General features: G+C 38.9%; 1 protein-coding gene across 1 annotated transcript in view; it reads left to right on the top strand.

Moving 5' to 3' along the window:
- Positions 1-14,586, top strand: part of LOC105207877 (traB domain-containing protein) — a 61,368-nt gene extending 46,782 nt beyond the window's left edge. Inside the window, exon 10 of the mRNA XM_039446485.1 lies at positions 13,714-14,586. The gene's annotated coding sequence lies outside the window, so the exon portion shown is untranslated. The remainder of the gene's footprint in view (positions 1-13,713) is intronic.
- Positions 14,587-15,408: the final 822 nt, after the last annotated feature.

Here is a 15,408-nt window from a genome sequence, read left to right on the forward strand (position 1 = left end):
TGGAGCGTAATAAAAAAATTCATCCCGCGGCCACTTTTGTGTGCGAAGTTTTATGAATTTATCTTCGGGTTCGCGCGACATGGCGCTCCGTCGAAAGCTCACGTGAAATTTCCATTTTAGTGCGTTTCCCTTGTCGATTTGCGCTCGCGCAACAAAAGAACGGGCGAGATAGAGGGCTCGTAAAAACAGACGGCGCCTTCTCCGGGAGTAGCTTTGCCCGGTCGGTCGGGCGGCGTAGATGTGTTGTCATGGCCATAGGCAAGTTTGAGCTCGTTCGTAAAGCGCAGTTAAAGTTTTAAAGGGCAGTTAAATTTAAAGCGAGTTAAGCCCGAGTATTATAACGGCGCGTGCCAAGTAGAAAAGAAGGGCCCGCCAAGGGGTCGAAGCGGGAGATGATGGATGTTGAAATTTCGTAACGTAACCCCTTCGTTGAAAGAGGGAGGCTGCGAGTGCGCGCGAGCTCGCGCGAAAACGCTCGTCGATCGGTGGGCGGAGTGTGAAACTGCGATTTCATCGAATTTTTTATTTTTTCTTTTCGACAAACTTTCGACACAACCACGTGAGAAAGCTCCGTTAACGACAGTGTCACGAGTATTTGGCTACAACAATCGTGTTTCTCTTATTCTCTTTCTCTTGCTTGCTCTCTTCCTAGTTTTATCGTCCCGTTGCGCAGACATCACATTTTTTATGGTCTACCATAAACTCGTTACGACGCGGTTATAGGTATTTTGCCGTTTCTCGTTGCTTTACCTCACATACATCTCGGGGAAAATTCTGACTCGTTTGTGATCGCCTGCCGCTGTGGTTCATTGTCTCGCATGCGCGAACGAACTCGGCCATTGACAGAATTCCCATGGGTATCGAGTACGTACGCGATGCTACAGTTGTCATTGCCGATTGGAGCATTGAAATGGTAAAGAGGGGACTCCGCAAACAAGCATCCCACAGCTACGGACAAGCACGCCCGCCGACACGCGGAAGTAAACCCTCGCGGCACGTCTTGCATCACGTATCCTCTATTTTTTTTTTTTGTGTGTGCGTTCTCCCGTAACAATACCGACGTCTCTTCTTCGGATGCTCGCCTATCGACACGCACAATGTGCGCTACGCAGTAGTATATCGCAACTGCCTATCTATGAATAATTGCATCGCGCTGCCGCGGCATAAAAAAGAATTAATCTTAAAAGTTGAAAAGATTAAATTTGGATTAATCTTGGCGGTTTTGCGTGAAAAATATTTGCTAATTCCGTTTTCCATAATTGCTTGTAGGACGAACGTTTTTTCATTTCACTATTAGATTTATGGTTACGTCATAAAAATGTAATTGAGGATATTGAGTTGTATGCTAAATTGATTTTTCGGAATGGGAAAAAATCGCGTATGTCGGCGAGCATTGCGCCACGATTTTCAACGATTGTCGTTGAACCGCCCTATCTTTCACCCCTTTTTACGCAACATATTGTTGTCGTCATGGAATGACTCGTATACTTGGAATATTTCACACGCGCTACAATCCCCCGCCCGGTCATCGCACCCTTGTAAAATTTTTAAACTCTAAAAGGGCTACTGCCCATCTTAAGTTACTTATTTATTAACCCATCAATTTGTTAGGGCCATTGTGCAGCCGCCACGCGGCTTCTCATCAATCTTTCTTGTACTCACGTGTGCGTGTGCATGTGTGTCTGACATCAAATTTTCCTGCAAATTTATTTACATATTAATCAAATCAATTTTTGCAATCTAACAGATCCGCTGTGATATAAATAATATTTTGTTGAATAATTATTTAATTCTATTATAATAATTTAATTTATATATGTATGAAATTTAAGAAAAATAATTGGTGATAAATTTTTTAAAGATTCTATCTGTCAAATTTGGTGGTTTCAAGACACTTGAAAATTTTTAAACAATAAAATTTATTTTTTAAATCTATACGCTGAGAGAAAAAGTTATTAAATTTTAATAAATATTTGTTTGATAAGTTGCAATGAAATATTTACTCAATAAGAAAATTATAGTTAAATTAAATTAGTGGTTCCTGTATTTAATAAATATTTATTTACACTTAGTAAATATTTCATTGTAACTATTCGAACAAATATTTATTAAAATTTAATATTTTTTTCTCTTAATGGACATATCGAAATATTAGTATGTTTTATTTCAGTTTTTCCGATTAATCAGAATTTTTTCATTGTTCCGTTGACAATCGTATGTGTGCAGTTGTGGCGAAACGATGGTTAGATCTTTAGTTCATTATCTATTTAATGGAGCGAAAATGAAGTCGGAGCAATGCTCACTTCCCATGTCGGCGAACAAAGAGAAACGTCACCATAGAGGGTATCGTGTCGCACTCGTAAAGTTCACGACCAGTGAATGACCGTCGTCGATTAATCGCGGTCGTGTCAATCGAACTGTAAGTAAAATGCCAACAAACACGGCACTCGCAGCCATTACTGCGTGAGACCACGAGAGACGAGGTATAGAAGCATGTCGACGGTCTTCGTAGGTTTTACGGAGATTCGAGTTTATGCAGCCGCGATGCCCGATTGTGAGCGTGAATAAATTCTTTTCGGCGCGTGTGTGAGCGCGCATCTTAATTAAGACCGTGCGCGCCGCGATGAAAGACAGGCGTCCTTCTGCTCGTCCCTAAAAAGCGTTCCGAGGTACACGCATGAGACGCACGGCGTAAAAATATTCCGCCCTCTCGTAATTCAGCATGATTCAGCTCGCAGAAAATCATCGGACGTATGAGAAATTCACAAGAGAATTTATAACTTTAATTGAACAAATATACAATACAAATCTAATATATGTACATTTATGACGAGACACTGTGTGAGAAAAAAACATTAAAAAATTTACTTGCGAGATATCAATTTATTTCACTAAAATAAATTTTTATTTAAATAAAATTTTGATTCAAATTAAATTAATTAATGAGACAATTAATTGATAAAACATATTTTGTCATTACAATCATTTCTTTTTACAATCAATAAATATTGAAGAAAACGTCACAAGTACATTCGCTTGTTAACATTTCGATTTTTTTTCTCTCTGTGCATATCTAACTATTTTATTCTTTTTATGACAGTTTTTCGCATCAATTATATTTGTTACAAAAAGTAATAAGATGATCAAAAATTGCGTGATTGCTGAAATAAACTGGTTCTCGCAACTGGCGAATGAAAGATATTCACGTACTTACATGTGAATAAGTTTAGGGAATCGAATTATATTGTACAAATTCTATGCGTGGGGAGGGATAAGTTCCCCGCGTGTGAGTCCTACGGTAAACTTCGCCCTCAACGGCCCGGCGATGGGTGTGTTTGTTTTATGTCGGTAGATCAAATAGGATTTAGGAAATTCGCTACCGCTCCCTATACCGCTGCGCTATTGGCGTCGGCCTAACATTCTGTTCTCAGGGTATTTACGCGACGTGCCGCTAATGCATCTAATGATGTTCTCTTATGATGCGCGCACGCATTACGAATACATCGTCGATAATATATGCCGAGGTCACGCGGCGCGAACAGCCCGTTTTTCTGTCTTTCGCCGCGTCTGGCTCCGTGCCGGAAATTAATATTTTCTCCGACAATACATCGCGGCGTTAACGTCAAGATTGCATTGAGATCGCATCGCGCGATGCACCTCGATATCCCGCTCGTTGCTAATGCAATTTGCATCCCATTACGGCCGCGCTCTCGCGAAATCAAGACTGCCTCCTAATTATTCCTTGTTCCCTTCTTCTGGCGGAAGCGCGTTTATCCATTACAATAATAACCGCGTGTGTTACGATCGTACAACCTGTCATTAACGACGCGACGACGAGAGTGCCGGGCGGTGGCCCGATCGGCGCGGCGACGGCTCGGCATTTTAGCGATCGATTCGACGGATGAGCGGATCGGCCGCGAATTTAATCGCCAAACAAATTAGGCCCGGTCGGTCATCGGTCGATGTCGAACGCGAGATGCAGCAGGTGATGCGCAGCGTCTCTTGAATAACCAATAAACTCGACTGATGCGCGCGACTATATGCGAGATCACAGGTGTGCGCATATAAGAAAATCCGGTATCTTTCTCTTCTTTGTAAAATATCTATAAATAACTCGCGCTTTTCACAACAGATATTAATTTAGTTTAATGTTAGATTTTTTCAGTAATCGAACGTAGTATCAGAATAAAGAAAAGAAATGCATAATTTACAGATGCGATTTTGAATCAATTAAATTTTTAAAAGAAATTACATGTAAAAAAAATAAAAAGACAGCGAAGAGGTTTAGATGTTTCATTTTCCGTATTTTGCATATGAAAACTCGAGACAAAATTCGCTGAGGAATATCGCGAACGCCGTTTCCGACCGATTCGTTGCGATATCCGAGCGCGTAAGCTCGCATTGGCCATGCGTCTTGTCCATTCCTTTTTTTCTCTTTATACCGGAAACAGATGGGCGCGCGAACCCGAGATCATTAGGAAGAGATTAGAGGTCCGAAGCCAATTAAAATTTTCGTGCCGGCCAACCGACTCCCGATTCGATGTCGGTGTGTACACGCTACATACGATATATCCGCGCGCGCGTGTAAGTACGTTAACGTAATTACGGGATTGCCACGAGGACGACACCGTCGATCACGTACGATAGTATCAATGTCGCTAGCCGAGGAATTACGATTTCTCGTATTTCGAAGCGGGAACGTTCGATTTTCATACCCTTCAGACGCTACGGATCTCCTCGCACGTACGCGGCTATCGTTGACTGCACTAAAAATTAATGCAAATGTACGCTTACAAGAAAGATAAGAGAAGCAGCTCCTTAAATTCGACATATGTCTCTTCTGTCGCTATTAATGTTTATCATACTGTACACTGAGGAAAAAATTACTAAATTTTAATAAATATTTATTCGAATAGTACTAATAAAATGTTGACTAAATGTAAATGTATATTTATTTAGTATAAGAAATATTAATTTAATTTATGTATCATTTTTTTTCTTACAGAATAAATATTTATGTACTTTAAGTAAATATATTATTAGTACTATTTGATTAAATATTTATTAACATTTATACATCAGCTTATTTTATTAAAATGAAATCCTATAGAAAAAAATTGATTCAAAATTTTTTAAACAAACGTCCTTGCTAGTCGTAATATTATATTCTTATGAAAAGTAACTGAAGCTATTTCCGCTTTTTGAGACATTCATGGCATAAATTGCGGAGGCCACTTGTGAACTACGGCGGATGTTAAAAGGGCGCTTAACTCGGGGGTCGATGGGATGCTGGTTATTTAATCTTTAATCCCAACACACTCGAGGGTAACTCCGTCATCGATACCCCAGATTTGCGTGGTAGGTATCACAGTGTCCACCCCATGAAATCGTTTTCTGGGGTTGCTGCGACGTGGTCCCCGATCGATTCGTACAACGAAACTCTGATTTTATTTTGTCACTGGAGAATCATATCTAAAATATTTAAATAAAAATATTGAATATTTAGAAGTATCTAAAGAATAAATAATAAATGAAAAAATAAAGGTATCTTGCATGAAACTTTCTATCGAGCAAGTATGACAATATAAAGTAATTTATGTAACAATATAAAGTAACAAACATTTGAATAACTATCAATGTTTGTTAGACTACACAGAAAAAAATTAATATCAAATCAACAATCTTTGTTTCATATACAAGCAAGAATATAAAATCTTCTTGAAAGAATTTATAGCCTCAAACAGACATAATTTGCTTACACGAAAAGACAAATTTTTCTTATGTAAGCAAATTATATCTGTTTAAGATTATAAATTCTTCCAAGAAGATTTTATATTCTTGTTTATATATGAAACAAAGATTGTTGGTTTGATATTAAATTTTTTCTGTGTATATGTCGATTGCAGACGTTTGTTTGTCAATATTTTCATTGATTTTCATGACTTTTACGTGATTTGAATAATTTCAATTGAATCAGAATTAATGTGGCGGATTGAAAAAAGAAGATATCCGTCGATCTTGGCGGAACGACCATTGGAGCGATTAATCTGATCCAGTTCCGTGTGTTTGGCTCGCCGGTTTAAACGCGAGCAGCGAGTTTCACGTCTCGTAATTCTCAATATTTGCCGCATGACTTAACGGATCTCTCGCGGCTAGCACATTCATCTGCGAGAATCGTGATTAGTATAAGAAATAATCTGCATATCCTGGTGAAGGAGGCCCGACTGGCCTTGGGTGGGTCGACGTTACGTAGCCAAATAACAGCTTGCTCCAACGGTTCTGTCAGATGTTACTAAAGATGAATTGCGACTTGTAAATGACACGGGGATAATTGCAAGATTTACGAGCACACACTCTCCTTCCTCTTTCTCACTATGATTAGTTCTTTCTTCCTGTGGAAGATTTACATTCGCGCTAGATTCACCTCTGCGTATTAATTCGTCTAACGTTGCATTCCCGTAGTACGGTCAGCAATCGTTTCGCGGTCAATAATCTCGGATCAAGTGGAATAAAAGGTCGTTAGCAATTCCGACGAGAGAAATCAAGCGATTGTGCGAATCTGTTAATTAAGGGCCGCGCGTTCACCGCCGTGTTACGCGCCTAACGACTGTGTGTTTATTTGAGGAAAGAGATAGCGATCGCGAATGCATAAGCTATGAAAAAAATGACGATGGAAATACAGAAGGATCCTTTATGATTATTGTAATTTCGAAAGCGCGCACCTTTCCCACGTACAAGGAACTTTTCGCCGACGCGCGCGGTAATCCTTGTTTGTTAATTGGAATGGCGTAACTCCGCGCGACGACGCGAGGACGACGTGAGAAAATGAAAGTGTTTCTTTCTTTCTAATCCACCGTGAACCTACCTACATTTTCTATTTTCCGCAATTTGCCACGTTCCGCGTACTCCACCTATCGAGTTTCGTCGAACAATCTCGCGATCGTCACGAAGACTTCCGTTTTCTAACCGATACCGATACATTTTCGCTGTGTCGCGAAACGTGACTCGTGCTATTTCGAATTTTCCTCTCGCGTAACGTCGTAATTTTAAGTTTCCTCGAGTCGTCGGGATCATCCGTCGCGTCGGCGTGAGACTCTCTGACGGACCGGCGCGGCGCATGATCAATATCGGATAATACAGGATAATAAGTATAATCGGACGTCTGATGGCTCGCGTAACGAAAGACGGGTAACATATTGTCCTGTTAGGGATCCCGTGTCAGAGAGAGAGAGAGAGGAGGCCCTCGTACACTGTGGGGTTGGGCGGCCCCGTTTCTCTGGCAGCCACAGGACCCCCCATGGGAACATTTCACACCGGTAACCACCGCGAACCCCTCTTTGCCCCCTTCTTCCCCTCTCCCCGAGCCGCCCCTTCTTCTGTCCCGGCGACAGTCACCCTTCGTAGTTTTGGTTACGCAAAGTCGATTTAGTCGGGGATGGTTTGCTCGCTGATTTATAACGTATGGAGCCGTGCATACACTAAGTCACGCCTGGAGACTCGCTCCTCTCGAACGTTCGCTATCGCCCCTCGCGAGGAGGTCAGAACGGCCCGTCGATAGAGGAGGGGCATTTATCGCGATATATTGACCGCTCGGTAACGGAAACCAGCCGGTGTCCCTATTCTTTTTCCATTTTATTTATATTGCCCCTCGCGCGCGGGAGAGCGTCTAAAGAGAGTTGCGAGGTAAAACTAATCGCGTAGGCAGAGTTGGCGGCCTCGGAGAGGCACATCGGGTCACGATATTATAAATAATGTTACAAGTATATGCCTACGCTGGACACACGTGGCTTGTTACAAAGTTCGACGTATTAATAAACGTCAGAGTTAATAATATACACGAGTGAGGTAGATTTATGTCGTATCCGCGATTTTCTATCACCCGCGCTAGAGCGCGTTGAATCCAGAGAACTTTTTAATCGCACAAGCTTTGCACGCGTGAAACGCGCGAGTCACATTAAAATTCTCCTCCGCGGAAACTGATCTTTCCTACCGAGATGGAGCAACATCCGTTGACGTATACCTACGTACGTTCTCTCTTTCTCTCTCTCTCTCCCGGGGGCTGAACGTTGTCGGTTTATTAATTAGAGGTTGCACGGTAACAGCGAAAAAGATGGAGAGGCTTGAATTTCTGCCGTCCTCCGTCGTTTCTGACTAGAGGACAATCACTTCCACTCTTTCGCCGCCCCGCTCCTTTCCTCTCTCGAGGCCTCCTTCCCTCCCTCTTCCAGACGCGGCACGTCCTTCGACCGAGATGAAGATACTAGAGGTGGGCGGACTCCTCCGTACATAAATCGTTGGTCTCCGTAAGCAGGCGACTTGAGGTGCTAGGTTGAACGCACTAGACGAACGCACGCGCTCGCTTGCGTGTGTGCCGCGGACGCATTGTTAAACATTGCACTTACGAGATGTATCTGCCCGATGGCGCCTTCCACCCTCATCTGACGTGACGCCATGGCGACTACCTTCCTTCGTCAGTTACCATCTGATTTTCTCCCAAGCGGAAAGAGAACGGTACTCGAAGTCGCATAGCAACATTATAATCTAATTTTGCCAAAATAATTCGGGAGACAAATACTCAACGAATTCTTAAAAGCTCAATAGCTATCGTAAATTGTGTCGTCTTCGACGGATCTCATCTTTACAAAATTTTAATTTAAACAAAATATTAAATAAAATTGTTTCGAAAACACACTAGAAAAAAAATCAATGCCCTCAGTAAAAACTATTTAGTTGAGGATATTTTAAACATAGCGAAATATTTTGTTTAATATGATAAAAAATTTTGTGTCTTCTGCGAAAAATACATACAAATAAAAAAAAATTATTTTATACCAACTTAAATAGTTTTGTTCGATATATTTTATCAAGTTAGTATAAACTATTTAATTATAGTTAATATAAACAATGATTTATTTCATTTGCGTGTGTTTCACAGAAGCAACTGAATTTTTTGTTATGTAAAATATTCAGTTGCTGTTAAAAATGTTTCAATTAAACAGTCTTTGCTGAAGGCACTAATTCATTTTTTCTAGAGTGATCTTGTAAAATACATATTATTATATTTGTGTGATCTCGAAACTTTCTTGGTCTCAAAGAAGTTACGGAAACGAGTCTTCAAGTTCCACTACATCATCGCTTTATGGTAGGCTTGATTTTAGCGCCCTTCTCCCCAAATTATCCCACAGAGATCGACACGTGCCGGTCGCACCCTTCTGACAGCGATGTGCATAAAAGTCGGGGTTTGTCATGATCCCCACCTACCTTCCTGTTGGTAACCGGCTTTTCAGTGGAGCCCTGGACTTACGGGATAAATTGATGCTAAGTCACCGACGTCAACGCGCAATCGATTCATCCCGGAATCAACATCCTCGAGTATTTACTTAGGATGTAGCGTTTGTTTCTTTAGGATCAGTGGCCGATTTGTTGCCGACGCTTTGCTGCTACCGGGGATCGCGTTTGTTTGAAAACCTTTCGTCGCCACTAATAAAGTTCAATACATATTCAATCCAAGCATTTATAGCGATAATATACACATACAAACGTAAATAAAAAATATAGTTTAATAAATTAACGTTGTAAAAAATTGCGTGAAAAAAAATTGAAAACTTTGAGCTCAATTTCGCGAAATTTTTATCTTCAAATATTAGTTTAATAATGTCGTGATTTTTGCAATATATTTTTTATTTTTTTTTTAATTTTTGGGTTTGTAAAACTTGAATTTTTACATTACTTCTATATCCGCCTTATTTATTTAACAGTATAAAATTACTTAATAAACTAATTCATCTCTTGCGCGTATATTAGTTTTAACAAATTCTCGGATACATTAGGACTATGAACAATATAGTCTTACATGTAAGCCTGCATAATGCATGTCGGCGTTCGAACACGAAGTTTCCCATGAATCTGCCGGTGCCTTCTAGCGTAATTCCGCGATTTAAACGGCAAGTTCGCCCCCGCGACGGCACATGGGTTCCCATATCAGGCATGCAAAGCTTGATGTATCGATGCTCTATGACGACGGCACGAGGACGCCTGAATACAGACCGCCCACCCCTCGAAAGGCGAACGTCATCTCTCGACGCTGCAAAGTTACCCTAATGGGCGGATTAATCTCCGATAGCGGCGAATAGGCTAACTGAAGCCAAGAGCGTTGCGCAAGAGGTGCATTCAGATTTATTCTTCCAGCCTTCATCTCACCCTGCTGCTTGTTATTATTCATCTCCTGTCACACTGTCCTTTGTCAGTCAACGGGATGAATTAATTTTTACCATCGTGTTTTTTTTTTTTTTTTTCGTAGACAATTTTATTACATTCTCATAGTTTCCATGGCGATGTATTTGAAGCTCCGTAACTTGGCACTGCTCTCTAATTTTATTCTGCAATGTAATTATAATAACTCGGAAATAGTTGCTTTCTTTTGTGTAAACGATTATTCGAATTAATGGACATTTTACGATAATTTGAAACAAGGCTAAATTGCTATCGTATAAAGTCATTTGTATTGCGCTTGCTGTTTTAGAATTATTAAAAATGTTTTACTTTAATTATATTATAAATATAAAAACTACACACGAGATATTTTTCAATAAAAATAAACATTTATAGAAACATGATGATATCAAACTTTTTGTATTGTGTAGAGATATTAATAGCTTATAATGCTTTTTAATTCAAACCTTATTTAAACTCGGGTTATTATTTTAAATTTATAATATAAATTCTTAGCACACTTGATTGACGTTATACCGCAAACAATCGCCTGATTTCTATAAATACATCTAGTTTCAACAGATCGATGTTAAAAATATGTGAATCGTAATTGTTTCTATTATAGAAGCTGAGTTTCGGAATCTTCGAATGAAAGTATCGATTTTGGATCAGTAAAAAAATTTGTTGTAAGCCTTATATTTTCGACTCTGGGGTGAAGAAAAAACACCCCAGGTGACTATTCTGGGGTTAAGAATCCATCGATTAAGGGTATAAGATTATGCGATTCTCCGAATTCTATTTTACGACTGGTCGTTTCTCAAACCACTCGTTCGGTTCTCGATATTAAGTTCCAGACGTTGACCGCGTCGAGTATCTAAATATCTCAATATCTTCGAGGAGAGTTCGAAGAGGAGAGACGGAGCGATAGAACAGTGAGACCGGCTCTTCGAGATGTATCTCGAACAGGATCTTCTTGCTCCTCGCTTAAGAACGTTCAGGTCTCGTCCGCGTACATGAAGTTCCTGTAGGATGGCCCGAAATGGAATCATCGATCGATAACCGATCGGCTCGCGGGGCGAACCTTTCAATCATGCGACACCTATCAACCGCGGGGCTCCCAGTGTTCCAAATGAGACCCTATGCTCCGGGAGCGGGCCACGGACGAAAAAGTGCCCGGCCCTACATGATGCTATCAGTGATTCATGAGAAACATTCGGATATATATTTGGATCGTCCTGGTAACGCGCAGCTCTCCCGGCTCTCGCGGTGAAACGACCGCGGTAATCTATGGCATCTCGCTCGGCCGGCTAGATAAACGGCGAATTGCAGCGAAATTCCGTGTCGAAAACCGAGGCTTATAATTGCGATGGCCGCGGGACGGATCGGCCATGAAGATCGCCGCGCGATTGTTTCAATTACATTTCTGTTTGATACCGTCATATTCATCGCATGCGTTACGTAGATATTGAACTTTATGCTGAATCTCATGAACGATCTGTTGCACAGAGATTTACGTAAGCTGAAACATCTTTTCAGGAACAATGATAGAACGAAGTGCCGTAAAAGATTTTAAAAAATGGTCACCCTAAGTCTTCACAGAAAGTAAGAATTTATTTACACTTAGAAATGTAAATAGTGAACGTTTTTCAGCAAGTATTATTAATATTTTTTGTTATAATTTTTATTTCTTTTTTTGGATATATTTCTAAATGTTAATAAAACACAAACTTATTCCGATTTATTATACACTTAGAATCTAATAATGATACACACACAAATATATTTTTTTTTATAAAGTCGTTGAATTGTCTAAGACGATTGTTTTGGAAATTTAATCGTGCTAAAATTCTAATTAATATTGCAATATATTTTTTATATTGTATTTAATATACGTTATCATAGAATTTCTTTTTTTCACTAAATTAAGTTAAAATTAAATTTAACTTATATTAAAAATTAATTTTGAAAAGCATTATTCAAATTAAATTAAAAATTTGTTAATTACATTAATTTAAGTTATATTAAAAGTGGATTTTGTGTGAAAATTATTATTTATATTAAATTAGAAACTTAAAAATTTTTAAAGTTAAATTACTCAAAACAATTATAACATTGATCATCAAAGAAAAAATATTTTATTTGTAAATTAAGTTTATTATGAAATAACAAAAAAATATTACTTTTTACGTAAGAATGATAAATTTTTAACTTATTAGAAAAAAAGCCAATACATAAAAATTTACGTATTTCAAAAATAATTATTTAGTTAAAAATTAAATCATAAAAAAGTAAACCAAATTAATCTAAAAGTTATTAACTTTCGATATTTATTATTTAACTTCTTAATGAGTTGCTACTCAACCCTGCGTTATAAATATCTACACGCATTGCTCTTAATCTAGCGGAAAATTAATCGTTACTGTCGTTGACAGCGCGTCTACGAAACGAAGCGCAAGACGTGCAATGGTAGCCACTTCATGGAAATTTTAGCTTGAAATACAAGGGATAGTGCATTTGACTTACTTTTCATACGTTAAATATTTCATTGTGACGACCGGTCATCGGCACACGGGGTTTATTTTTGCGCTGCAAACAGCGCGGCGCGCCGCGCGCCGTGTCCGTAAACAAGGTCACCGCGCTCGATCGCGCTATCATTTGCGTAGCAACGCTCGAGCGGGCAGGCAGCGGTGCGAGTCGGTCCGCGTATTATCATCATTTGACATGCAATTTCGTCGAGAAATCGCCAATCGCTCCTTACCCTTGATTATTAAAACTTAACGCACATCTGCCTTCCAGATTAAAAACTAATTTATTTAACAAGGTTTGAATCAAATTCGTCCGATTAGAAATTTCCTATATTCGTCGAACGCACTATTACGTATACCACTTATTTGAACATGATTCATTTCTGGATTTGAGATACGAGGCACTCCGCAAATCGCAATTAAAATTACCCAAGTAAGAAAAAGCCGCGACACGTTTACCGGCGCACATCGCGAAATTTATGCGCATTCGAAATGTATATTTTTTAAGGCTAATGTATCGAAATGTCTCAAAAATTGATGGTTAACTTGACTAGCGTGGTATATCGGCGCGGAGGTAGCGGAGTGAAGTTGCCGAGACGATGCCGCCGGTAACGGACAAAAGCGGATATGTACGGGACAATGGCGTTCGGTGTTAACACTTGCGCCCGATTCTGCACTAGCTGTCACAATCACGCGGCATAAATTCGTCAATCACGCGACGTAAGTTCGATCGTTCGTCGAAATCCGTATATTCATATGCCCCATGAGATATCTGTCGCGGAATCGAGATCCGCTGCGCGAGTTTGCGTTTGTTAGTCGCCGCAAGACTGCAGCGATCACAACCCTTGACATCGCGCGAATATTTTCGTATACGCAATATCATAATACCGTACCTCTGTATTCGTACGATATCAATGTATTAAGGTTGCTTTAAAACGCGGAGCTTTAAAACGCGGATGTACGTTATTTGTTTAAGGTTACGCAAAGGAGAGTGTACGGAAGTGCAGGTAGGAGCAACAGGTGCAGCGTCATCGCGGCGAAGTTGGCGGCGCGCGAAGTTGGCTGGACAATTTTCTAATTTCCACTGTCGCACGTTCGGGACTCATCATCGGTCGCGCCGCGCCGGTTCGCGATACGTCGCGAGTGAATCGTGTTTAAATACGTGTGTATATCTTTTTTTCGTTCGTGCTGCTTGCTCGTCGGTCGCGACGCAACGAGAGGCATGTCGCGTACGGTAGTGCCGAGTAAAGTACCGCGCGATCGTCGTGTTCGGGTAATCAGTGCGTGTGCGATTGCCAGGTTAAGTTCGATCAACCGCGTCTTCGCGTGTGAGTGCCATGGAGGAACTAGGAAATCAGAGAGGAGGAGGAGGAGGAGGAGAAGGAGGCCTGGGAGGCATCGAGCGACGGCGGAGCATCCACGAGGTAAATAATTTTCTTGTTTGCTTACATTTCTTGATATTCAATTAAGAATCGTCCTTGGAAATTATTATTTAGTCTCGGGACGTCGAGTCGGGCGGCGCCGTTCAGCCCTTTTCGCATTGCAGCATAAAATTACATGTGATATTTTTCATGTATTAAAAATTTATTATTTAAATTGTTTAAATGAGAATATCAGATAATTTCACTTGGAGAATATTATCAAAGTCTCTCCTGTTAGTAGGATTCGTTTTGGAAATTATATAAATATTTTATTTTAATTAAATTAATTAAAAATTAATTATATGTATTAGTATTATATTATAATATTAATATGTATAATATATAATATATTATAAGATAATACTTGTATTTCTGTGTGTGTATTATTTATCCATTTTTTTTCAAAATTTGTATATAGAAAATTTAAATTATAATTGAATTTTTGGTCACAATAATTTTATTAAATATTAATTTAATGACATTATTGTGATCATAAAATAAATTTGAATGTAAATTTTTTTACATGAATTTTGATTTTAAAGAAAGACGAATAAATAATGCACGCACCAAAGTGCATGCACTTATTACTATTGTTTAGAATATTAATTATTTTTGGAGCTGCTATAATCGATATATCATAATTTTATTTTGCAGATCAGCGTAGTCAACAACTCCGCTGCTGCGCATCGTGTCGGTGAGTGTTAAATTATCTTTCTTTATCGTCGCTTAAATTGTTTATTCCTGGACTATATTATACGTAACAATCCAACGATTTATAGCGCACTAAAAGTGCATGCAACAATTTGCAAATATGAGTATAGGATTGTTAGCGGTCAGGAAAAACCAGGAAATTAGGAAATCAAAAAATCAGGGAAAATCAGAAAGACCGAAAAAAGTCAGGGGATGAAAAAATTTATTAACTTAAAATAAAATTTAATTACTGTAAACCAATTAAAAATTTTTTTATGATTAAATATAATTTTTACACTTATTTAAGAAAACATTGTAAATATTTTTTATGATTTTTAAATTTTGTAACAAACGATTTGCAAAAAACTGTTAACAGAATAAAAAAGAAAATTATAACTTGATTTTTGCAAGATCAAAACATGGTTTTACATATGTCAATAATGTTTCACAATTCATTCATAGTAAGATTATAAAAAAATCTATACAAAATATTTATAAAATGCCTCAATAATAATATATTTTTTGAACACGATCGGATTAGATTTAATGCAAGAAGCGTT

Source organism: Solenopsis invicta, chromosome 3 (genome assembly GCF_016802725.1).
Source record: "Solenopsis invicta isolate M01_SB chromosome 3, UNIL_Sinv_3.0, whole genome shotgun sequence".
Classification (NCBI taxonomy): Eukaryota; Metazoa; Arthropoda; class Insecta; order Hymenoptera; family Formicidae; genus Solenopsis; species Solenopsis invicta.